The 26,393-nt window shown below is 45.4% G+C and overlaps 1 protein-coding gene across 2 annotated transcripts in view; it reads left to right on the forward strand.

The window, feature by feature from the left end:
• RTN1 (reticulon 1) overlaps nt 1-26,393 on the forward strand; it is a 130,406-nt gene that overhangs the window by 85,014 nt on the left and 18,999 nt on the right. The gene's annotated exons all lie outside the window — the stretch shown is intronic.

A 26,393-nucleotide genomic window follows, 5' to 3' on the forward strand; every position in this document is an offset into this window, starting at 1 on the left:
AGGATCATACATCTTCTCTTGGGACTACTATCCACTTCGCTGCCTCTGTATGAGTTAGTACTGAGCTATAAAAATTTATAGGCCTTATCCTTCTGTTTTCATATATCTTCCTTTTAAAGGCAAAGGACTGCGTCTGAAGAACTGTCGGAAGTCATAGAACTCAAACAATAGGATACAGACCTTTCTGATAGATAGGACACAGAGTGGTGTTTAAAAAATAAGCATCATGACCGGTGGGGGTAGTTACTTGTTTGGCTGTATACAGATGCCTGATGGTTGTGACAAATATTTAAGTACTAAAGCCATGAATGACAAAGTCTAAGCCAAGCGCAGTGGGACCTCTATATGCATATAAACAAGAACCTGCTGAGAAGAGGTCTAAAGAGGAAAGATGTGTAGTGTGTGAAGACCTTCCTATGCAAGCTGGGCTGCACAAACCCATTGCTTGTTCTGCTGCTTTCCACATCCATGTCCTGGACGTCTATATCCATCTAAGTTATGGATGCTCCATCCCTGAAGGTGTTCAAGGCCAGGTCAGATGAAGCTTTGAGCAACCTAATTTTGTGGAAGATGTCTCTGCCTGTGGCAGGGTTTGGAATTGAATGATTTTCCATAAATGATATTAAAGACTTTTCTCCATACCAATTCAAGTTTTTAGCTCAGAGGAAGTTTGGGAAGTTTCTATGCTATCACACAAATTACATGAAGGAAAAATCAAAACCTTTTGGTTTTATTAATACAGAATGTTTTGCCTCTTAATGCAATCTTCTCATAAATCTAGTGGTTTACAGGGAACTTCTGGAATATTTTGTTTTCTGATTTGATAGAAGTGCTGCTTCTGAACCTCTGCAATGCTCTGTGAGCTGGGAATCATGGATTTTCACCAGTTTCATTGATTAATTCAAATGAAGAGTTTGGACTCAATTCATGTCATATTTAAGTTTATGTTTAAGGTCTGGTGACATAAAATACATCTCTAGCTCTCAAGGAGAGGTGAAATACAAGTTTTAAAATATCCCTACCTATTTCAGGGTGGCTCTAATGCTTCAGCTGTTAAGTGGAATAAGGACTTCCCTGAATACTACTATTTGTGTATGGTAGATAGCATGAGGTTAAACTGAGTGTATTTGACTGTAGTGAAGCACAGGGGTGTGATAGGAAATCTCCACTGGGAATAAAACCTGGAGGTGGGTATTGATTTTACTAGTGTTTTTCCTTAGGCACTATGAGTACACTGCTGATTGGGACATAATAGCAATATTGACTGAAAAGGGGATGGATTTATTATTTTCTTTTCCTTGGGAAGCTGCTGTGTTCATGTCAGTTCAGGACAATGTGGAAAATAAGGGATGTGCAATGATCAAACAGGCCTAAAGGCTTGATTTCCCACCTGAAGAAAGAATGTCTGGTGTTTTTGTCACTTTGACTCTTAATATATCTTGATTACCATTTTCTTTTGTTGTATTCCTCTGCTTTATTTTTTTTCCCTAACTCTCTTGACCTTTACCTATCTCAGGCAATTTTCCTCACTGTTTTTTCCAGAGAGGCATCACAGATATTATCTCTTCCCTCTCTGGCTCTGACAGCAGCTCAGTGGTTACAAGAAAACTTAGCAGTGAGATGTCATTCTGTTGTTTTGATTTCTCAGCATTTCATTTTTGCGTGAGGAATGCAAATAAATAGGGGAAAAAAATAGTGATAAAAGAGAGCAGGTCAATTTGGATGGCAGTAATCTTCTGCTTCCACCACAGGTCTGCCAGACACTAGCCCACCTGTGGTGGGGACATTTGGTGATGTCAAGGTTGCTTAAATCAGCTTTAGCAATGAATGTTTGTCATTTAGGTAGTGATGATAGATTTCACAAGTGCTGTGAGTCTGGGAGGCTCCAGCCGAGCATTGTTTATAAAAAATGGATATACAAAGGTCCCTGTGCTTCTGAAATAAGTATTTCTCGATTTGAGAGGATTGAACATTTGTTTCCTGCATATGCATGGCTCAGAAGACACCAAGCATGAATGGTTTGAAAGCCACATTACAGGGTCATGAATATTTTGAGGGGAAACCCTCTGCCAACCTCTGGGTTGCTTTTAGGTGAAAGGCCCTTTGCTTTCCAAGAAGCCTCACTTTGTGGTGTATCTTCCTTGAAGCTTCAACTTGGATCACAGGTCTATGCACTGAAAACCCTTTGTTAACACTGGCTCAGAGAAACCCTTTTCAAACTGCTGCCAGGTGATTTAATGTGGGACTGGTGGTCCCTTCCAAAGGATTCAGCTAGTGTTGGAGTTCGCTTCGTGTCACAGGTCTCCATAGGAGCCGTCTGTAACATGGTCACTGCTGAAGTCCACCTGCATTCTGCCAGTCCTCCAGTACTTTTCTGCAGTTTTCTGACATCACTGGAAAAGATGTACATCTTTTTCACAGCTCATATGGAAATAATCCACAACTCGGTTCATTAGAGTGCAAACGACCAGGAGAGGTGACCTCAGGAGTCCTCTAGAGCTGGGGTTATCAGCATTGCTTTTGCAAAAAGCCATGTCTGAGAGAGAGAGAAGGCTTCCAAGGCAGCAAATTCAGTGTGTGTGTGTGTGTTAAGGATTTGGCATTAGACATCCAGACATCCAGATTGCCAGGTAAAGTAGGAATCTCAGTAAAGATTGTCCCCTTTTGAGCTGGATCCTAAAGAATAGTTTGCCATGGAAACAGGTCTCAGTGTTGCCACATCACCTGGCTAGAAGTAAACACTTTTGGAGCAACACATTCCATACAAATAAGCAAAATGTAAATTATTTGAATTGCTTTTTATCTTTTGAATATAAGGTGCAGTGAGACTGCAAAATTTAAAGGAAAAAACAAAGGCAGGTCTCCAAGGTCTGATATCACCCGTCGCCTGGTTGGTATCAATCCTCTGCCTTGCTTGATGTTACTGGGGATCCACAGTGGTGTAAGATCAAAATCCAGCCTCTGACAGTTCCAGAGACACCATTTTCACAGCGACTCCCTTAAAAACAACTGAGGATCTGTGCTCACTCAGTGAGTGTTGTTGGCAGAGGCAGGAATTGTACAGACAGGATTTTCTGCTCTCCTTTAGAAATACAGGCAGTTTCTTACAGAGGCAGGGAGGAGGTACTACATACATCCTAATGAAATGCTGATAGCATCCACAAAACAAGGTCTGTGTCTGGGCAACAAGCAAGGAGCAGGGTAGCAGAGCTTATAGAAGAGCCAGCTGAGATTAATAGTCAGGATTTCTGAAGGTTACTTTGTCAGCTAATGTAGCATTGAAACATGAGCTGCTATGCTTACTTGCTTAGGTCAAGTGCAAGAGCTTTTCCAAAGAATGGAAGTTGCTTCTCAAGGCGAGAGAATGAGCTGCCTTTGATATTCGTCTTAGACGCGTGCACTGGAGCTACTGGAGCTTTGCTGCTGCTGAAACAGGAGGCCCATGTATATACCCTTAGCTGAAAGCAAAAGGTTTATGGCTCCAACCAGAGAGTCATAAATGAGTGGAATTTAATAAAAGCCATAGTAGCAGTTGTGCCTTCTGAAATGAGCACTCACCTATACACTTTATTTGCACAGACAGTTATTGCAGCTGGATATTATTGTGCTGACGTTGCGGGCTGGTGCTCTCAGACATGGTAATTGCGCATGCAAAGTGAGTCAGAAATTGCATGTGTAGTTACATCTGATGTTCCAGAGAAACACACCTCGATCCTTGCAAGGAAAGGGTTTGTGCAATGCCATTTTGGGAGACTGAAGTAAAGACAGTTGAATCACAGTAGCAGGGCTCCTAGAAGCAGCGAATCTCCAGGCTTTGTCCATGTGGAGAGCCCTGTTTTTCTCAGCAGTGCAGGCTGGCGCTGAGGGATAGTGGAACAGTCCAAATCTCCAGACAAAACGAGAAAGGAGATGATATTATCATCTTGCAGATGGGATCCTGAAACACGTGCACACCCATCTTAAAGCCCCTTTGTCTAGAGAAGCTGGTGGAAAAGGGAATTAGATTGACTAATTTATCATATGATTAATTGATTTGTTGGGTGTGATGAATTGATTTCACTGCAATAACACCAGAATACATGACAGAACTGGGTAATTACCTAAGAGTTTCTGAATCCTGCTTTGTGAGATCATCCTTATTGCCTAGTTATCGACCCTTACACCCAGTAGATGCCTGTGAAAAAATAGCGAGTTTCTCCATCATTCAAAGTGGCAGTGAGCAGGAGCGACGAGACACCATGCATCAAGCAGAATTGTTAACAGTACACCCCTTATCAAAGAGATGATTTCCATATATATAGCTTTATTTCCATATAGTTACAGCGATGTGCTTTCTACTTGTAAATCTTGCTCTTCCAGCAGCAACAAAGGGGAGATTATGTTGGAATGGAGTTTAAATGGAGAAAAGGGCCAAAGAACTTATCCTGCTAAGTGCTGAAGCAGCTTTGGCACGTGCTTAATGCTGCTGAATTATTCATTGAATTATTCATTGAATAATTCATTAATTATTTTGACTAGGCAAACCACCATGGCAAATGGAAATAAATGAGGGTGCTGGAACGAAAATGCCAAATGCCCCAGTGTCACAGATTTCACAGAGAATCTGGCCAGGGATTCCACCACTTAATGCCAGTTGTTGCCAGGTGCAAGCCTTCTGTAAAAAAGAGAGTGAATGTTTTGGTGATGCACACAGGTGTGACTTTGGGTATGCTTGTAGGGCCTAGATTAGCTCAGTCTGCCGTGGGAGACCTTCCGTTTGAGGGGAGGAATTGTGAAGAGCAGGGAATGACCACTGGGCAGCTGTCTAAGGCCAAAGTTGTTGATGGGGCAACTGTGATATACAGGTAGAGCCATGAAGACTGAAAGATTACCCTTTCTCAGCCACACCTGTCTGGAGAACAAGCAGTCTCCTCTTATCACTTTTAAAAGTGTCTTGCTTTCTTCTGTTCCTGCATCCCTGGTTAAAACTCAGTCTTAGTGTCTTCCCTCAGTGCTCCTTCTCCAGGTGAGAGCCCCTTTCCCTGACCAACCTGGGCAGCACTCTACAGGTATTCCCACCTCTTCCATCCACTTCAAGTCCCATAGAAACAGAGGACCAATGTCTCATCAAACAGTTCTGCTTTACACCACTGTGTTCTGAGGGAAGGGAAGGAAAGGAGCTGAAGCTCCCTCATCTTTAGCATGGTTAGGATCTGAACCCTCTTTTCTGGGACAGCCTGAGCAGAGGCAGTGCTTTTGCAGTATTTGCTGCACTACAGCCCACAGCAGTAGCTAAGAGAAGTATCTGGGGTGGGCAGTAACCATCCATCCAACACATGCTTGATGCTACATAGTGGGGGCTGAAAAGATCAATGTGATAACTATGGATTCAGAAGCCTGGCTATGCTGTGGTTTGAGTTCTGTCTGGGGAGCAGAATCATTTCCTGGCACCTCTCTGTCTGCTAAGTCTAGAAATGTTTCCTCAAACGCCATGTAAATGGCTCCGCTACGTATAGCTGAGCTCTCCTGGGTGTTCTGGAAGAAAATATTCAGAGCACTTGGCTTCAGCTCTTGTTTTTGCTCTGATTTGGCAGCTGAGATTTTTGGGATTTATTCGGATGGAAGCTTTGCTTTTGCCCTGTGGGCAAGGGTGGAGTTCAGATCTGCAGTTTCTATTCATGGATTTGAGTCAGGCATAGATATGTATCATACCTATATGCGTAATTCTATACCTAAGCCTTCCCATCTCCTGCCTGCTCTGTGCTTCTCAGTGGAGAGAATTCCCAGTGCTGCTGATTGAGGGTTTTGCAGAGAAAGCAGGGGGACAATCATGTAACAGAAATATAGAGCAGGAACTGTCTGAGCCTTTAGAAAGCCAACATCAGCATGTCCAGCTCTGCTCAGCTGCAACCAAATACCATGTCTTGGGTTTTTTTGAGTCCTGCAGAGTCCAATGCTCCTCCCCCTTTCCAGAGCCGAAAGCAAAGCAAGCCCCTATGCCATCCCCACCAGAGCTGTGCCTGACTCACACATTGTGTTAGACCATCCCATCCACTTCCAGTCAATGCCAAAAAACAATTGTGACTGTTGGTGTCCATAACTGATCCATCTTTAAAGATGTCCCTGCTGGGGGATGCTGTAGTGAGCCCTGGGGTTGCCATCACTCAGGATAGAGACTTGTTCAAAGGACCCAGAGCCCCCACCCAGGCTGTGTTCAGGTTTCCTAAGGATCTCACATCCAGGTTAAGCCAGGTGTGACCAGGCACACGGCCCAAGTTATCATCTAACAGTATTGGCTTGGGAAAATGAGGTACAAATAAGGAAGCAAGCACAAAGCATGTGCATCGTAAACCACCAAGGTTTGTGTTTTACCAGGATCGGTTCTCCCTTCCTCAGTGACAGACACTAAGAAACAGGGAGAGTCCCTCTTTGTTAGCTTATTTTGGGTAATCCCCACTGAGAGAAAAGAGATTTGAAAAATCAAATCACTGAAGAAGGTTCTGCTGCATGCTTTGGGTTTGTATACTTTTTTTTAAACAAGATTTAACTGCAGGGGTTTGAGTCTTTCCAGAAAGGTAAGAATGCAACATGCTTTCAGCTGTCACTCCTGCAGGATTTCACTCTTGGTGACCAAAGTAAGGAGTCTATAAAATGCTGAGGCACTGTTGCAAACAAGTTTGTAGATAAAACTTGTGTTTGAATAAGGTGAGGCTTAATAGGGTTTGAAGATAAAATCACGCTATTGCTTACTGTATAGAGGAAATACATGAGGGAAAATCAGGTTATATGTGCTTATAGCCAAAGGATTAGATGTGCATACATGATTCCCTGTGTTCCTTAGCTAAGGTTTCAAGGTTTCATAATGCTTATCCCCAGTTTGCTTACATTCCCATCTGGGTGTCCAGCATGAATTTACTCCAGAGTTCAAATTCAACATTTCACTAAGGAGACTCAGAGGCACCAGACCCTCCTGTCTGGATATCCATCATTACTTCACACCAAAGTTAGAATCTGAGGTTTTGCAAAGCAGACTCTCATCATCATGAGATTGGGTACTGGAACAGGCTGCCCAGGGAGGTGGTCGAGTCGCCTTCCCTGGAGGTGTTTAAGGAACGGGTGGATGAAGTGCTTAGGGACATGGTTTAGGGAGTGTTAGGAATGGTTGGACTCGATGATCCAATGGGTCCTTTCCAACCTTGTGATTCTGTGATTCTGTGATTCTGATCATATTTTATAAAGTCAATAATTTAATAGAAGGATCCAACAACATGGTCAACTTCAGGGAGAGAAACCGACTCCACAGAGAGGGGCTGAAATCCCTGGGCAGTGATACCCTTACAAGCTGTTTACCCACCCGCCACGTGATAGTTCAGTCCAGTAGTAATTATGGGTCTGGGGTCTTATTCCTCATTGGATTCCTTCACTGTTTTTCAGACGGGTTGTTATCTTGTTTTGGTACATCTAGTGCTGATCATCTGTATCCTTGAAGCCTCTGTGTTTTCCTCTTTTTCGTTGATCCTGGAGGCTCTGTTTTGACTGAACAAGTTGTATGTGCTGGGAAAGTTTTTAACTGGAGATTCCCTGCTGGTGGCCTAGTGCTTCAGAGCCAGTCTTGCCGCTTGTGCTAAGAAAGCTAAGCAAACAGCATGCTGAATCATACAATATTATAACTCTAAATTTAAGCTAAATGACTGATCTTTGTTAAAGAGAAGTATTGCCTGGCATGCAGTCCAGTTGCTGTCCAGGCAGGATTCAAATGGGGCTCACCAGTGATCTGTCATTGGTAAAAGACGTCATTCCTTCAAGGAGATCCCATGAGAGGTGTCCCAGCACGAGGGGAGACCATCACCATGCAGCCCCACTGCCCTGCCGGGAGAACTTAAAGAAGGCCACTCAGGCTGTATATATGGGATGAAAGTGGTCAAGTCATAGTCAAATTGCATATAATAGAGCTATGCATGAGGCTTCTTACCAGCGCTCACTGTGTTGCTCTGCACCTTGTGGGATTCTAAGAGGAGTTCTTGGCCCAGTTATGGGCAAGCCCTTACCTCCACTGGAGCCTGAACCAAACTGCTGCTGAACTGGTTAAAAGGCAGGAGGGGGGGTGGTGGAAAGCATCCATCCCCTGTGTATCCTTTTAGCATCTTTCAAACCAAAATAGGAAGATAGAGGATGTAAATATTTACTGGAATTGTGTATCAGGGAGCACCCAGGGATCCCCATTTGGATAATCTGCATTGCAAGAGAAGTCAAGGGAATAGCAGATGACTTTGAAAGGCTGTAATGCTAGACGTGTTTCTTAACACGCACAAATTGCTCCCTGATTTCATAAGGAAAAGAGAGCTTTGCTCTGATTATTGCTTTTAGATCTTATTTTAGTTGTAGTGCCGGGAGACCCAGTCAAGATCAGGATCTTTTGATAGCTGATATAAGAGTGCACAGTAAGGTCTTCTTCTTGGAGAGTCTGCAGGATGAATTTCAGTCTAAGGATGACTGTTTAATGGGACGAAACCAGGAAATTCCACCATTTGGTATTGGCTGAGAGTCAGCCCTGCTTTTCCTGGTGCCCACTCCTTTTTTCAGTGCCTCAATCTCTTCACTACAGTGTTACTCTTCAAAGGGAGGGATGGGTGGAAAGGCAAGGGAGAGGGGAGACAAGAAGGGGTCTGGGGTCTGCTTTGCTTTGTTCCCAAAACATTTCCCTAGGTGGATCCATTTGAGAAGTGAGAATTGGTGAACTCTTGTGCTGGTGAGTCACTACATGTCTCGCAGTGTCAGTCAGCCCCACGTACCCCAACTATGCAACTTTTCCACAAAGAGGAAAGTTGAGGGAATGTGTCTAATATTTGCTTTATAAAACAGACACAGAAGTCTGCCCACCTCCATGGAAAGATGAAGTGAGTGTCTTCTCCTCTTCAGGAACTGTTCTGGCCCATTCCTTGAACACGGGTTGTTATCTCCAATCCCTACCCTTGCAGAGAGCTGGCAGGCTGTGTGCTGCATGGTAAGACAGGGCTGCCTTTACACCCCAGGTCTCTCATCAGTCTGATTCAAACTGCTCCTGTTCCTGTTATATTTGAACTCAACTTTAAATACAGATCATGGAGGATGCACTGCGTTTGGTAGCAGATGAAGCACAGACAGTCTGTACAAGTGTGTGATTCCTCCTGCCATGTACTATAAATGATGCTTCTGCCATACATTAGAGGAACGGAACTACGTAAGGGCTGGAGGACCAAATGGTCTGCTTTAATTATTCATCATTAGCAATAGCTATTACTATTTAAGAGCTGCCCTTCTCAGCCTGAAATCTTAACTGCTAGCCTGTTTTTTTCCGTTCATTGCTACTATACAGTACCCTGCTGTATTTGCTGTTGAAGTAGAGCAAGGCAAAGATCTTCTCCATCAAACCAGCTCCAACCCATTGCTGTCCTCCAGTAACCCTGGACCTCCTGGACTTCTTCTTAGGGCTTTTCCTTGCAGTAATTCATACCAAGTCATTGTGTTCGTCCCATGTGTGTGCTGGGTTTCCCTTGCTGCACTCCATCAATATCCCTCTGAGTCTGACTCAGATGCTGCGTACGATACGTTCAAGGGAAGAGTTCCCACCAGTGGTGCCAGCACACCTTACTATCAGCTCCATTTCTCCCCGAGAGGCACAGGCCTTGTTTACTCTTCTTTTAATAACACAGATGGTTTTAATAGTTCTTTGCCTTCATCCCCAGTTCTTTCTCCTTGTCTGTGGTCTGTTTAGTGCTTCCTTCTAAGTGATGGCTTTGTCACTTAATCTCATTAAAACTTCTCTTCATTGAACACCATGAGCTGCTTATCAGACCGTAAGCCTAATCTCCCATTTGTAATTAATTTGTTCTGTGCCTCCTACAATTTGGCATCATTAGATAATGGCATCACTCTCAAGGTCACTGATACACAGCACGAGGTAAACACCCATGGCTCCAGCACTGGCTGCCCTGCCAGCCGCCTCCTTCCTCCTCTCTGCCACAGTGCTTGATTTTATTGACAGCTTTCTCCCTTTCCCTCAGCCAATTTCTGATGCATTTTGAATGCTTCCTGTCCAGCATGTGCTGCTTTGTGACTCTGCAGATCAATATCCCGCACTAACTAGTGGCAAATGCTTTTCCTATATCCTCCAAAGTCATCTGCACTGGTTTTCCACTTTCCTTGTAGTTCATTCCTGCTTGGTCCAAGGATTCAGGTGCACTGTTCTTCCTTTGCTGAGTTACATGTTTTAAAACTTGCAGACCCTTGTCCTCGTGGGCTGAGGGTTGGGAATGAGATACAGGAGCCTTTCACTTTCAGGCCATTGAGCCCAGTGGGCGCTTAATGGCATAGGTAGAAAAAAAAGCCACAAATCACTATTATGAATCGATGTCTATATTTTTAAGAGAGGAAGAAATCCTGAATTTTCACAGTTCATGGTACCAACCAGTACCACCAGGCAGTTCCTGCTGGTGGGATGAAGAAAGAAGCCAAGACCTAACCAGAGACAAGAAACAAACCAGTGCTTCCCTACTGCCTGCAAGTCCCACTGGGATGCTGTTACCTGGCACTACCACAGACTTCCAGGTTGTACACAAAGGGTGTTTGCAGGGCCCTGCTCTGTCTGGGTCGGCTGGCTTGAACTCCCCCTCTTCTAGCAATTAATTTCACCGGCTAGAAAAGGCAAGAATCATATCTTTAATGATCCTACCATTTTCTCATTGGGATTTGCTGAAATCGAGTTGTCTGGGACTTTTGCAGACTCGGGAAGTAGGGTCCATCCTCATCCAAGCTAAATCTCTTCATTTTACCCAATAGATTTATTTTCATCTCACATATTTCCCTGTTCAGATGTAGTGTACAACAAACTCAAGCTGATTTAGGCCATTCTTTCAGGTTTTCTGTTGTCTTCCTGAAAGCTATCTACTAAACTTAAGTAACAGATACACTCAGAGCTGTTATTAGGTCACAGCTATCGATATTCAATACAGCATTGATCATGGTATTCAGAAATTCAGCATTCCGGCAGCTATAGAGACCAGCTCCAAATCCATTGCACAGAGCTGTGAGGAGGAAGTCTCACAAGCACTGAAAACTCTGGATTTTTAACTGACAAGAGTCTGCAACTGTATTTTCTAATTGACACTTTTGCAAGTCTGCCTAATTTTTCTTGCCCAGTAGTCAAGAAAGAAAAAAAAGAATGTACTGGTGAGAAATTCAGCTGCCTCCTGGGAGAAGGCAGGCTGCTGTAAAAGAGAGATATATTCTTCTGAGAGAGGTAAATGCAAGAAGGACATTTTGCATTTGCTCACATAATGGCTGCACATCTTGCTGGCAGCCAGTGTGAGGCAATGGGGTAGATCCAGCTCGGTTGCTCAAGAGCAGCTGTGCAGAGTGGCCACATTCAAGTTACCGAATGCAACATTTTAGGTAAGAAGCAGCTCTTAGTCTTACTGGGTAATTACTCCCAGTGAAAAATGCCTGGCTGAACCCCAAGATGATGTGTTGCAAGATGCTTGCAAGCTGTTAGGAACTGGATGTTTTCTTTGAATGCGAGGTTGCCTCAAGATGCTCATTTAAGGCCAGGAAAACTTTGTGGTTGTAGTAAAAAATGAGTTTCTGCTCAAAGGACGTATTGGTAAGGACAATTGACTGACAGACAGACTGACTGACTCAGAGAGTCATAGAACATCCTGAGTTGGAAGGGACCCACAAGGATCATCGAGTCCAATTCACATCCCTGCACAGGACAACCCAAACATTCACACCATGTGTCAGAGGGTGTTGTCCAAATGCTTCTTGAATATTGTCAGGCTTGTGGCCATGCCTACTTCCCTGGGGAGGTGTTCTAGTGATCCACCACCTTGTGGGTGAAGAACCTTTTCCTTATATCCAACCTAACCCGCCCTTGGCCCATCTTCCTGCTGTTCCCTTGGATCCAATCATTGGTGACCAGAGAGAAGAGATCAGCACCTGCTCCTTCTCCTCTCCTTGTGAGGAGGATGCAGACCACAATGAGGTCTCCCTTCAGTCTCCTCTTCTCTAGGCTGAACAGACCAAGTGATTTTAGCTGCTCCTCATACAGCTTCTCCTCTAAACCTTTCACCAAGTCCGTGGCCTCCTCTGGACACTCTCCAGTAGCTTTAGATCCTTTTCATCCTGTGGCACCCAAAATTGCACCCAGTACTTGAGGTGGGGCCACACCACTGTGGAGCAGAGAGGGACATTCGCCTCCCTCAGTCAGTCAGCAATGCTGTGCTCGATACACCCCAGGGCATGGTTGGCCCTCTTGGCTGCCAGGGCACGCTGTTGGCTCATGTTCATGACTGCAGGAGACTCACTCCTGAGATCAGAACCAGGTTTGGATCAAGAGATAAACCTTTTCTTTTCCTCAGCAAGACGTATTTTCTAAACCATCCTTGTTTTGGTCTCTTTCTGCAATAAACTGCTCCAAACCATGCTGAAAACATCTTTTCAATCTGTTTATGTAACTCCCTTTGTGTGCTGCACTGTCATTCTCTGTGCTCACACAATCACTACACCAGTGCAATCAACAAAAGAACAAAAATGATTTTATTCAGTGCATACTCCATTTCCTCTGAGAATGAGCCCAAGTTTGGTTTCATTCAGCTGTGATGCATTTGGACCCTGGTGCCTAAGAACAACATTGCAGCACTAAATATCAGCTATCTACTGTCACAGGGAATTTTTAAAATTTCAGGTTTGTTTTATTTTTAATACGATGTTTCTCTCTTCAGATTCGGGAGCAGGCAGTGAGATAGCAGGGACTTGCAGCCGCAGGCTGCTCGCTCCCTCCTCCGCTTCCATGGAAACACATGTTGGATGAGGCAAAACAAGGCATAGACTTAAAGTACATGATTTCCAAAATGTTTGCTTTTCCTTGCAAGAAGTTGTTTACCTGTTTTTGCAAAGCTCTTGGTGAGGAGGAAATCCCTTAGGGAGAAGCAGCTTTTCCAAATTCCTGACTAGTGTTGCTTCCGGCTTTAAAGCATCCTTTCTGAGCACCTGAAGATGCCCCTTTGTTGCTCAGAGGTGAAATGCAGAAAGGGAGGGACAGCAGGTTTTGGAGCTGGTGTCATTATGACTGTGGCATTTGGGGTCAGGAGAGCTCAGCTTCAATGTGATGCCTTTGCTTTACCTTCATCTCCTCACTGGAGAGATGATGATCATACCCTCCTCTGCACTTCGGGACCCCAAAGATACCCAATTTGCTCATTTAATAGCACCATATGTCTTCTGGGCAGCCTCTCTCCTCCCTGGGTCATGGTGAAAACCACGTTATTTGCAGTTTGAAGGCAAAACAAGGGAGGTCTGGGGAAAGGGTGCAGCTCACACAGACGTGCATGGCATAGGCAGGGCTCAACACAGCCTTATGGGTGGCTAACATGTTTTGCATGGGGAATTGATTCAGAAAGAAAGAACTTGTAGGAGAAAATGGACCATATGCAACAGCCATCAGCTCTTCCTATATCTCTCATGCAGCAGTCTCTTGCTAGAAAGTCTCTCAGCTCACAGGGATAGCAGCTTGCTCTGCTGCCAGAGGTCAGACTGGAAACCCACAGGCACGACTCCATGGGTTCTGATCCTGCTGCAAGAGCCAGGTTGTTCTGTGATAGTCTGGTTTTCAGGATCTCAGCCTCACCCCTGGCAACCACACACATGGTATCTTCTTCTTGACTCCTGTTTGTTGGTGAGAGGGGAAAAAACTCTTAGATATGGTGAACGAGTTGCTTGGTGCTACTTATGTGAGATGACCTTCCTGCATGGAAATGAAGTGTATTTTAACCTCAGTCACCTGCAAAGTGTTCAGATTTTGTAGGCTACTTCTTTCTGTGGCAGCCTAAGGACAAAGCAGGGCAGAAAGCTTTTCCAAAGTAAACCCCAAGCCAAACCCTTTCGACTGCAGGATAACCTCCCATTTCGTCAGCCAGGAAGTCCATCTTGGCCTCTTAACAAAGCCCCGTCTCAGGCACTGAGAGGTAAAAATAAATGTCACTCTATGCTGTCTGATGATTGCACAAGATTCATGCTAATCAGAGCCCTTCATTAATTATTTAGCTTCAGGGAAATGTGCCAAAGGCTTCTAACACTTCAGATGTGCAAAGTAATTGCCACATTTACTTCCCAGCTAATGGAGAGGCCAAAATAAATTGTACTGGGCTAAGTGGATGTGCGTGGGTGGGCAAGGGAAGAGGGGGCAGGACCTTCTTGCTCTTGCATGTGATTTCATCCACATCCCAGAGTTTGGAGGACTTAGAATCATAGAATCATACAATGGTTTTGGTTGGAGGGGACCTTAAAGATCATTCAGTTCCAATCTCTTTGCCATGAGCAGGGACATCTTCCACTACATCTGGTTGCTCAAAGCTTCATCCAACCTGGCCTTGAACACCTCCAGGGACTGGCTATCCACAACTTCCCTGGGCAACCTGTGCCAGTGCCTCACCACCCTCACAGTAAAAAATGTCTTCCTAATATCTAATCCAAGTCTCCCCTCTTTTAGCTTCAAACTGTTTCCCTTCATCCTATTCCTGCACTCCCTGACAAAGAGTCCCTCCCCAGCTTTCCTGTAGGCCCCCTTTAGGTGCTAGAAGGCTGCTATAAGGTCTCCTCCCAGCTTCACTGTGTCTCAGAAGGCTCAGGATTGTCCTGTGTGTCAGTATGGGCTGGGCATGTCAGAATGCCACAGCCACCTCCTTCGTTGCCTCCGTGCACCCCTCTAAGCTGCCTATCTCTGTGCATCAACACCTCCTTTTCTCTGCCAGCCCCAGGGTTGCTCTGGCTCCTCGAGCCAGCCCAGAGACTGCTGGTGAGTTTGCTCCAGGTCACTGGAACAGGGTTGGATCCTGTGTGGCGTGTGGTGCGGAGCTGCTCCCTGCATGCAGGGCTGTGTTCCTCTCCTGCTGCTGAAGGACATGGTGGCAAGCAGCAGCTCTCCCTGCTCCGAAATAAGTAGGTCTCGATTGCAGGTTTGCAACCTGAGGAAAACAAACAAATGCAGAGCTGCGTGGCTATATTTATCTGAAACTTAAAAGCTATGATTCACAGGAAACTTTGATCACGATAAATGTCAGGCAACCTGGGAGAAAAAAAGAAAAAAGGAAAAAAGCACAGTTGAAAAGTAACTGTTTTGGAAAAGGTGAGAGCTGCTGCTTCCAAAATGAAGTACAATCCCTTCTCTTCTGGCCTCCAACATTAGGCACCCTCATCTATCACAGAATCATGGAATGATAGGATGGTTTGGGTTAGAAGGGATGTTAAAGATCATCCAGTTCCAACCTTCCTGCCATGGGCAGGGACGCCTTCCACTAGATCAGGCTGCTCAATGCCCCATCCAACCTGGCCTTGAACACCTCCAGGGATGGGGCAGCCATGACTTCTCTGGGCAACCTGTGCCAGTGTCTCACCACCCTCACGGTAAAATTTCTTCCTTATATCTAATGTAAATCTCCCCTTTCAGCTTAGAACCGTACCTCTTGTCCTATCCCTGCACTCCCTAGTAAGGGAGCCCTTCCACAGCTTTCCTGGAGGCCCATTTAAGTACTGGAAGGTCGCTATAAGGTCTCCCTGGAGCCTTCTCTTCTCCAGGCTGAACAAGCCGAACTCTTTCAGCCTTTCCTCATAGCAGAGGTGCTTGATTCCCTTGAGCATCTTTGTGGCTTCCTCTGGACCCACTCCAACAGGTTCATGTCCTTCCTGTGCTGAGGACTCTAAAACCGGTTGCAGGGCTCCAGGTGAGGTCTCATGAGAGCAGAGTAGAGGGGCAGAATCACCTTCCTTGCCCTGATGGTCACACTTCTGATGCAGCCCAGGATACGGTTGGCTCTCTGGGCTGGAAGTATACATTGCTGGCTCATGTTGAACTTCTCATCCACCAGAACCCCCAAGGCCTTCTCTTCAGAAGTATTTCCAGAGAGGTGATGTCTCGCAGCTTCAAGCTGGGGGTACTCAGAGACTGGGGTTTCCACAGCCTGGACCCACAGATGATGAGGACCAGCAAGACTCGGAGACCTTGCTGTTATTCAGCAACAGCTGATCACATTTGCCATACTTGCGAAAGATGAGTTTCATCCAACCCAAAATATGGCGTTCGGGTGTGGGGCTTGCATTTTGTTTTGTTTGTATATACAAAGATTGTGGTTTTCTTGAATTTATCATAATTTAAAATTAATGTTTTATTTCTGATTAATTTGCAAGAAATTAATTTTTAGTATCTGGCATATGAAATACAAGAAGTGACACAGGGACATTGTGCTTTTGGTCCCTGGATATTTTTATTAAGAACGAGGTACCTGCTACAGTACAAAGAGGTATTTGGTAGTACCTGTCTCAGTCAGGGAGTTTCAGCAAATCCCTATGTACTTGAATGTTTGCAAGGAGTGAAACGCTTAGGGAAAGCAGTTCAGAAATCCCAGCAGACCTTTTGCAATGCTTGTCCAGGCCTATTTTACTGTTCTTGTTGGAATTCCCCAGTTTCTGCAAAAAGCCAAACCTGTTGCAAGGGAATTCACTATTCACGCAGAAAATCGAGTATGCCATCCTTCCTCCTTGCACTGTTCATGTGTAGTGCTCTGGGAGATCAGCTATTTCTGTACCTCTGCAAATCTACGCTGTTACTCTGAAATCACTGTCGTATCCATGTGCTATCCATTATTAAAGCAGAGTAGTTAAATGTACTGTCATATAAGAAAAACATTTTCCCTTATTCAGGTTTGTGTACTGAACTTTCATGCTGCTTATTAGTTGATAAAGATGGCAAAATAATTTGATTATGTGTCTATATATTCAAATTCACTGTATACCTTCTATTATGATATATATTCATGCTCATCCTACAGTAGAGGGCTATCATTCCTTTGCAGAAGCAATCAAGGAAATGTGGCTTATGGTGTCTAATGATATTGTCAGGGAAATCTGAATTCCTTAGGCCTGTAATTTGGTTTTCTAAATGTGAAATAGTTATTTACTGATCTATCTTTAATCCTTTGGCCTTGAGAATGGGAAATGAAATTGCCTTTTCTCAGATACTTGGTGTCAGCATCTAAATCAGGTCTTTCTCATTGTGTGCGGGGCGGGGAGGGGGCAAGGATGCACAGTGTTCAACTATTTACAGATGGAATCTGGTTTTGAGAGAAACCTATTTCCACAAATTCAGTGGGTTTATCTGCGTTCTGCATTATTTTCTCCTCTTTTTCTTCATTTTACCTCTGTATGCATAAGATGACTGACGTTAAGTCCCTAATGAACTGGCTCCGGGGTGTGGATTTTCATTGCATATTTTGCTGATTTGATGCTGGGACCTCACTTGACCTTGCTTATGGTATCTTCTATAAGATATATACACCTGATCCATCATTTCCTTCTGCCCATGTGAGGGGATGCACCAAGGCAGGGCCAGCCGCATCCCCCTCTCCCCCCGTACTCATTTGAGTACATCACTGCTTTTCTGTGTAGCTCTTTTTCCAGCTGATGTCCTAAGATGCCCCATGAAACCATTTTCCCTGCTCATTTCCCCAGCAAACACAACTCTGACCACTTTCCAGGCAACACTTCTGGTACATCATTTCCTGATCTAATTCTTTTAATTACCCTAGAGGCCCTTAATAACATTTAAAAATCAGAGTGCTGCAAAGTGTTTCTCCAGCCAGTGCTTATATTGGCTCTCACCAGAGCCCTGCTCATATTTTCTCTTTTCTTTCCCTCTCCTATAGCCTTGCACTGACAATCCTGTCTCATACACCACTATTTTATGTCCTCCATTTTTCCTTTTGTTATTTTTCCCCTTGGACAGTACTAACGGGCTTCTTATTCATCAGCCCTTTGAACTATGCAGCACTGGTAGCCTCACTGCAATAAGCAGCCGCACTCTCCACCTCTTCCATCGCCTTTCCAAGTGCTCAGGCCAGGAGCAGCTGCTTTCTTTCCTCCTCCTCCTTCTGACCCGTCCCCCTTCCTCTGCAACCTCAGACAAGATATTTTCCATATTAGCAGCTAACTTCCCAGCCTAAGATTGATCTAGAACTGTGACTCGCTGAGTGCCATCACTCCCTTTGCAGGGAGCATTTTGGTACCCAGGTGTCTCACATCCTTGGAGCAAGTGGTTGTAGCTATTGCGTCCGGTGGTGTATTACCAATATATTGCTGTTTTCCAGGAAAGCTGGAGTTGCCATGACAATTGTGCATCGGTCGAGCTGGTCTGTGCATGGCCACAGCATCTGCACGCCTCCACCACTAATGCACTCATCCTCCCAACCCCACCCCCAGCAGTGGGGGATGCAAAGATGTCCCTGAGATGCTTGAAGCACCTCTCCAACACATTGCAGAGGGATGAGCAGCTCAGAGCTGGCTCAGTGACTCCCTTTCCCAAAGAAAATGCCTTGTTTTTTTTTAATGGGGGTTGGGGAAAAGGACCTGCTCTGAAGTAACTCACTCAGCACCTTCTCCCCCAATCCCTATTTGGATTGGCAGGAAGAGCACTGGGTACTGGAGCAGAGATGCTGCAAACCAGAGTTGATTTGCAAGCAACTCTGGCTGCCTGTGAGAATCCCAGCCTGAATTAGAGGCTTGTGGCACTGCTGCACAAGCAGCTTCGGTCTCCTGAGTCTCTGCCCGCAGGCTGTTGGTTTAATTTGTACTCGTGTTCGCACAATTTGTAGTTGCGTTTTGAACTTGAACCAAGCAAACCAGCCCCTGAATCGATGCTCGGAGCTTCAAAACTTGGGCCTGTTCCCAGGAGAGCAGGAGTGAGGGACAGCCCCTGGAAGCTGGAAGCAAGACTTGGGGAATTTCTGTGGGCGCATCTTCTCTGGGGGCTGCACCGGAGCTCTCTCAGCCCAGGACCTGGATGTGCAGAGGAGCAAAGGGCAGGACTGTCTAGTGCTGCTGTCTGGCAGAGCTACATCAGTGTGGCACTCTGCCCGGGCTCACTCGATGCACCATTATGTCATGTGCCTGCGTGCTGGTACCAGTGTGGTCCCTGCTCGCACTCTTATTTCTGCCTCTCACTGTCTCTTCCTCTCGCAAAGTGGGTCAGAGGGGCTATTTGCCCTGCAAGGTGCCAGCGGCACAGGAGGAGGACTAGTGAGATGAGCTGCTCTGGCACTACCTCCTCTGCTCCCAGGACCTTGCCCAGGCAGGAACATGGTCCCTGGTGGCTTGTGGCACACCCATGTGGCAAAGTCCTGTCCTCCAGCTCAGGCACTGGCCACCGGACCTGGCTTTGAGAATTTGCTAGAAACGTGTCTTCTTCATCTCTTCTGGGCATACTAGGCCAAAGAGGAGGCTCCTCTGTCCTCCAGCATCCTTGCATATCACCAGGCAGGATTTCACCAATTCCAAGAGCATTGCAATCCCAATTCATCTTTACAAATCTTGCTTAATCTCTGCTGGTCCAAGAATGACAGCCGGTGACACCTGCCTACAAGTTGTGTTGCAGAAATGAGTGAGGCTCCTTTACTAGAGCAGCAGATGTTGTGCTGGGTGCTGCAGAAAAAAATAAAGCTTAAAAAGCAGAATATGCCCCAAATTTAAATAGACCAAGCAGACCCAGAGTCCTAAGAGAGACGATTCCCAAGGTCACGTAGGAAGCCTGTGGCAGACGTGAGGATGAACATAGATCTCTTGAGGCCCAGCCACTCTGTGGTCTCAGGACTGTCTTCTCTTTTGTCTTTCAGTCCATTAGGACGACCAGTTAATGAAATGGAATTAATAATGCCAGCTGCAGCACCAGCCATACTGTAAGAGAGAAAAATTTAGTAGCACAGGCTTAAAAGCAGCAGGCTTGAAGATGGGGGTGGGCTGCAAGTGCTGTAGTGGAGGAATGCAGTAGGTCAGCAGAGTTCTAGGGTCTCATCAGCTTTACTGATCAAATCTTAAAGGAGGAATGAAGATACACCAACTACTTCCCCCAGAGGAGAGAAACACCCAATTTTAAGGTTCCCAGCATTTGAAAAAGTAGTCCCACTGGAAAGAATCAAAAGGCTTTTCTAGGTCAATGGCAGGAATAGAGCCTTCATTTCTATGATCCTCACCGTTCAAAAATAACATTAAAGAACCGAGAGAAATTATCCACTGCTGAGGAGCAAGGAGTAAATAAGAATTGTTTCTTATGTGTCAGATGTGCTGTCGCCCGCAGTAGTCAGTGAGCTCAAATGGGGCTGCAGAAGCACCAGCAACCTCTGGGATGGCTAGTGAGGAAGATCTGTGCCAGGTTCGCTGAGGGACTGCACATGAAAAACTGAAACGAAAATTGTATTTAAGCAATAGCACCAAATCTAAGGACTTCCCCCTAAAATAGCTCACTTACCAGGATTTAAAGAAAGGCCAACTCATTCCTGGGGAGGAAAGCAAGTGCAAAGTATGTCTCACCTGATTCTTTCACCCACTCATTTGACTCACATCACATGGTTGTTGCCAAAGACCTTATGATAATCTCAGACTCTGAGCAAAAATGAGAATGAAGAACAGTTCTGCTGAGCAGAAAGTCAAACAGAGGCAGCTGGGCAGAAGCTTAAGCAACACATCTCAAAACGTCTTGTCCCTGACTGATCATTTTAAAACCCTCTTAAACCCAGACATTTCAAGACTTTTAAAAGAAATCTGAAGGTGTGGCATGCTGGAACCTGTGGTTTCTTTTGTTGTGAGGCTGGGCTCCAGACTTGAACTGCACCAGTTTAAGACCATGTTGTCTTTTTTATCAGCTTATTGATTCCTTTTGTGGTCTAAAGATCTGACGAAAAAAGCAATTAATCTCCTAAGAGAAAACACCAAACACCCAGGGCAAAAGACAGCAAGGACAGAGCTGTCTATGTGCCACTTAGTCTGTGAATAGTGATGGACCTGAAATAGTTGTCAGCATCTCCCAGCTCGTCTCCTTTTCATCTAAGCTGTCTCTGAGTGATTCTGCAGCCCAGAAAAGTGCATTGTGCAAGAATGAGTGCAAGACAGTGGGAAGGACAAGAGCAGAACCAGGATTTGGCCCATGTCTCTGCTATTGACATCCTCCTCATGAAAATGTAATTGCTGGCTGCCCTTGGCTTGGACTACTCAGGCAAAAATTCCCTGTTGCTCTTTAGAGCTTCGAGCAATATTAATGCAACTTCTAAAATAGCATCCCCTCTATTTTTGTTGCTAATGCTAAGAACAAATTAGCTTAGAAATAAAACCCAGTGATCTCCCTTAATGCTATTGTTCTCCTAAAGTGCTAAATGTCAGGCTCTTACAGCACTATGTTGCAGATCTGGTGCTGCCCTCAATGTGTCCCACGGTGCTCCATGCGGAGTGATGCAGAGCGCTGTTCTGAAAAACATAATCAGTCCAAAGTGTCTTCAAAGTCACTGCACTTAGTGCAGAGCTGGCAATGGTTTCAGCTCTATCATTGAATTTGTTATTATTAAATAGTTCTGATTTCCACCCTACCCTCTAGCAGGATTGTTAATGGACAGCCCTGAAGTTTAGGGCCACGTGTGATCTTTGTAGTGGTAGAACAGTGGGTACTTCTGAGCTCTTGTGGACCCCTATGTCAACTCAAGTTATTTATTGAAAAAAGCTTAAATATTGATGATGTAGTTGCCAAGCTGCTCTCTGTCGTATTTGGAAAGTCATGGCAGTCAGGTGAAGTCCATGGTGGCTGTAAAAAGGGAAACTTTGTAGCCATTTTTACAAAAGGGTAGAAAAGAGGACCCTGGGAACTACCAACCTGTCAGCCTAACCCCTGTGCCAGGGAAAATCATGGAACAGATCCTCCCAGAAGTTTGCTAAAGCACATGGAGGACAAGGAAGTGATTCGAGACAGCCAGCATGTCTGACTATATCAGTGGACAAGGGAAGAGATACGCCAGTCGTCCATCTGGACTTCTGTAAGGCCTTTAACAGTCGCACATGACATCCTTCTCTCTAAATTGGAGAGATAAGGATTTGATGAGTAGACTGACTGGTAGATGAGGAATTGGTTGGATTGTCACATCCAGAGGTTAGTGATCAATGACTCAGTGTCTGGATGGAGATCAGTGATGAGTGGTGTCTCTCAGAGGTCTGTACTGGGACCAGTACTGTTTAACATCTTCATGAATAACATAGACAGTGGGATCGAGTACACCCTCAGTGAGTTTGCAGACAACAGCAAGCTGAGTAGTGCAGTAGACACGCCTGAGGGACAGGATGTCATCCAGAGGGACCTGGACAAGCTGGAGAAGTGGGTCCTTGTGAACCTCATGAAGTTCAACAAGGCCAAGTGCAAGGTCCTGCACCTGGGTCAGGGCAATCACCAGTATCAATACAGGCTGTGGCATGATGTGACTGAGAGCAGCCCTGTGAAGAGGGACTTGGGGGTACGGGTGGATGAAAAGCTAGACATGAGCCAACAATGTGTGCTCACAGCCCTGAAGGCCAGCCATATCCTGTGCTGCATCAAAAGAATTGTGACCAGCAAGGCAAAGGAAGGGATTCTTCCCCTCTACTCCACTCTTATGAGACCCCACCTGGAGTACTGTGTCCAGTTCTGGACCCCTCAGTACAGGAAAGACATGAACCTGTTGGAGTGCATCAAGAGGGGCCACAAAGATGCTTAGGGGAATCAAGAACCTCTGCTATGAGGAAAGGCTGAAAGAGTTGGAGTTGTTCAGCCTGGAGAAGAGAAGGCTCCAGGAAGACCTTGGAAGACCTTCCAATAAGGAAGACCTTATTGTGGCCTTTCAGTTCTTAAAGGGGGCCTACAAAAATGATTTGGACAGCATTTTAGCAGGGCCTGTTGCGATAGAACAAGGGGTTGATACAAGAAGTATTTTTGGTATGAGGGTGATGGTTTTAAACTAAAGGAGGGGAGATTCAGACTAGATATAAGGGAGGCATTTTTTACGATGAGGATGGTGAAACAATGAAATGAGTTGCCCAGAGAGGTGGTAGATGCTCCATCCCTGGAAACATTCAAGGTCAGGTTGGACCGGGCTCTGAGCAACCTGGTCAGGTTGAAGATGTCCCTGCTTACTGCAGGGGGGCTGGATGGGATGACCTGTAAAGGTTCCTTATAGCCCAAACCATTCTATGTTTCTATGATTGCTAACTCTGACCTCATAAGAGCTTATCAGCAATGCACTGGCAGGCTAGATCACCATGGAAGTGGAAGGGCCTTCAGAGGGAAGGAAGGTAGGCTTGGAGAGCTAGTCTTGAGATGACACCTGTTGTGTCGCTGTAAACAACATAACTCTGGTGGCCCACACACCACAGCAGGGTTTATGAGTCCTTTGCTGAGCTGCAGCCTCCACTCCATCCAGTGATCCCTACTGGAGTTGGAGGGATGGAAAGAAATTGCCTTGAGAAGAGGAGGCTGAGGGGAGACCTTATTACTCTCTACAACTACCTGAAAGGAGGTTGTGGAGAGGAGGGAGCTGGCCTCTTCTCCCAAGTGACAGGGGACAGGACTAGAGGGAATGGCCTGAAGCTCCGTCAGGGGAGGTTCAGGTTGGATATCAGAAAAAAATTCTTCACAGTAAGAGTCATTGGGTACTGGAACAGGCTGCCCAGGGAGGTGGTCGAGTCGCCTTCCCTGGAGGTGTTTAAGGAACGGGTGGATGAAGTACTTAGGGACATGGTTTAGGGAGTGTTAGGAACGGTTGGACTCGATGATCCAATGGGTCCTTTCCAACCTTGTGTGATTCTGTGATTCTGTGAAATGAGGCAGACAGCAACTCTACTCCTGTTAACTTGGCCAGAGATTTCCCTCAATGGGAGGTTAGGATGGGCTGAAAACCACCAGGTAATTTTATATCACTCTGTCCTTACCCTACACATCCTACATACATGGGTCATCATCTCCAGAAGAGCTACTTAACTGGAAAATACTGATGAGTCCACTTGGCTTATGGCTGTGCCATCAACATTGAGCTTTATGAGCTTCACTCAAACATCTTAAGATCTGTAACCACTTCAGTAACATCCTGCAGCAGAAGGAGGCTTCCCATGAACAGTGCTCTGGAAGGAAGAAAAGTAGATTCCACTTACTGCTTTTGATCCTGCTGCCATTCATGATCACAGGAAAACTCCCCTCCGACACTGCAGTATCCTGTGGCTGACGCTAAGATCTCTGACCTGTGTATGTCTCACCTTTCTAAGATCCAGGCAGTGCTATGCTTACTTGTACCTTCCAGTCTGCTCAGTAAATGTGTAGTTGGTGGTCCTGGCTTAGTTCTGTTGCAAAGAAGTAGTTCTCACACTCAGCCTACTGATGACCAACAGTTTGGTCCTAATTCTGGCTCACTACTTACTGAATCATAGTTTAAATTCTCATTGTAGAAATGCATGTGTTATCAATTGCCATTTTAGTCCTGCATCCACCCAGTACTGTCTGGGAGTTTATTAAACTTTTTGTGCAAGTCTGTGCAGACACACACAGTGTTAATCATAGAATCATAGAACAGTTTGGGTTGGAAGGAACATTGAAGATCATCCAGTTCCACCCCCCCTGCCATGGACAGGGACACCTCCCACTGGCTCAGGCTGCCCAAGGCCCCATCCATCCTGGCCTTGAACACCTCCAGGGATGGAGCAGCCACAGCTTCCCTGGGCAACCTGTGCCAGTGCCTCACCACTCTCATAGTGGAGAAATTCTTCCTTATGTCTACCCTAAATCTGTCCCTCTCCAGTTTATACCCATTGCCCCTAGTCCTATCACTACAAACCTTTGTAAAATATCCCTCCCCAGCTTCCTGCAGGTACTGGAAGGTCGCTATAAGGTCTCCTCTGAGCTTTCTCCAGGCTGAACAAGCCAAACTCTCTCAGCCTGTCCTTATATGGGAGGTTCTCCAGCCCTCTGATCATCTTTGTAGCCCTCGTCTGGACCCGTTCCAACAGTTCTGTATCCTTCTTACATTGAGGATTCCAGAACTGGACACACTACTCCAGATGAGGTCTCACAGGAGAGGAATAGAGGGGCCGAATCCCCTCCCTCGCCCTGCTGGCCACGCTGCTTTTGATGCAGCCCGGGATACGGTTGGCCTTTGGGGCTGTGAATGCACATCACTGGCTCATGTCGAGCACCTCATCAACCAGCACCCCAGGTGCTGCCAAGGTCCCTTACCTGACTTGGCTCCTGGGATATGTGAGTGCATGCTGGAAGATGCATTCTTGGCCCATTCGCATTTTCTAAGTATGTTCATCTCACAGTTTCAGTTCAGTTCTGCCTCTGACACAAACACATTGTTCTTGTTACTGGCAGTAAAGTGGTGGGTTCTGGTGCCCATGAGCTCTGGAAGTAGTGTGGGACAGTCCAATCACATTGGGCAGGTCTGTAGAGATACTTTTCCAAAGGGAAGTAAGAATTTAAGCAGGAAAATTGATGGTATGGTTTATTTTGGTAGCCTGGGGAAGGAGGTGGAGACCTGAACTCTGTCGCAAGAAAAATCCCTACCAATGATGTAAGAAAGGAGAAATCATCACTGTTTCATACAACACTGGGATGTTAAATGTACATGGACCAATTTCTGTCAAAAGGCAATTTATCTTTTATATCAGACTGAGAAATGTGGGTTACAGCGAGACTAACCAGAGATTTTGTGTCTTCTCATGACTATGTTACTAGTGGTACATTCCCAATAGTTTCACTGAATTGGAGGTCTCTTTGGCTTTTTTTCAGGGTCTCCAGGATTTAGGAGTTTCATGTGAATTGTGGCTCTGTTCTATACATACTGCTTATATAACAAATTCCTCTTATTATGGATTGCCACTGGGAACCCCATCACAGAGCTTCCAGCAGTGTGCAGGGCAAAACCTCTTAATAGGTATATTTTCTGCTCCTGCTAAATGTCTAAGCCAATCAATCCATGCTGGGAGATCATCCCTTACCAACCTATTTCTTCCTTTTTTTTGACAAAGCCAGGAAGAACATAAAATCAAGACTTGTAACGTTGTTTGTAGCTTATTTAGTCTTACTATATGCAATGACAATTGAAGTAAGTTCTGCACCAATTAGTTAATGATTTCCCTGTTAGGAGACTGAAAATGTTGGATACAAGCCTAGAGCAAGTCTTTTGGGGGATTTCAAAGATGGTTTTGAAACGTGAACAGTAGCTGTTGGCCTCCATAATCTCAGCAGAGTTTGCTAGGTAAAGGTTAAGATCACACTGTGGTGGTTCTCTCCTGAAACTTTGACTTTCTTCTGTGAGATGAGTTACCTGAGGGAAGGATGAGTGACCTACTACTGCCAGTTGGAGGAGATCCATGTTAACTCAGGCATTAAAGACTCTTTGTTTTGAAGTCAAAGGACCAGAGAGGTTTAAATTCTGTTCCAAATGCTGTGTGTGTGTGATGTATGTGACCCACTGTGTCTGTGCTGAGCTAAACTCAATATAACATGGCTGAAATAAAAATATTTCAGAAATTAGCATGATCTAGAAGATGAA

Source organism: Cuculus canorus, chromosome 5 (assembly GCF_017976375.1).
Source record: "Cuculus canorus isolate bCucCan1 chromosome 5, bCucCan1.pri, whole genome shotgun sequence".
In the NCBI taxonomy this organism is placed as follows: Eukaryota; Metazoa; Chordata; class Aves; order Cuculiformes; family Cuculidae; genus Cuculus; species Cuculus canorus.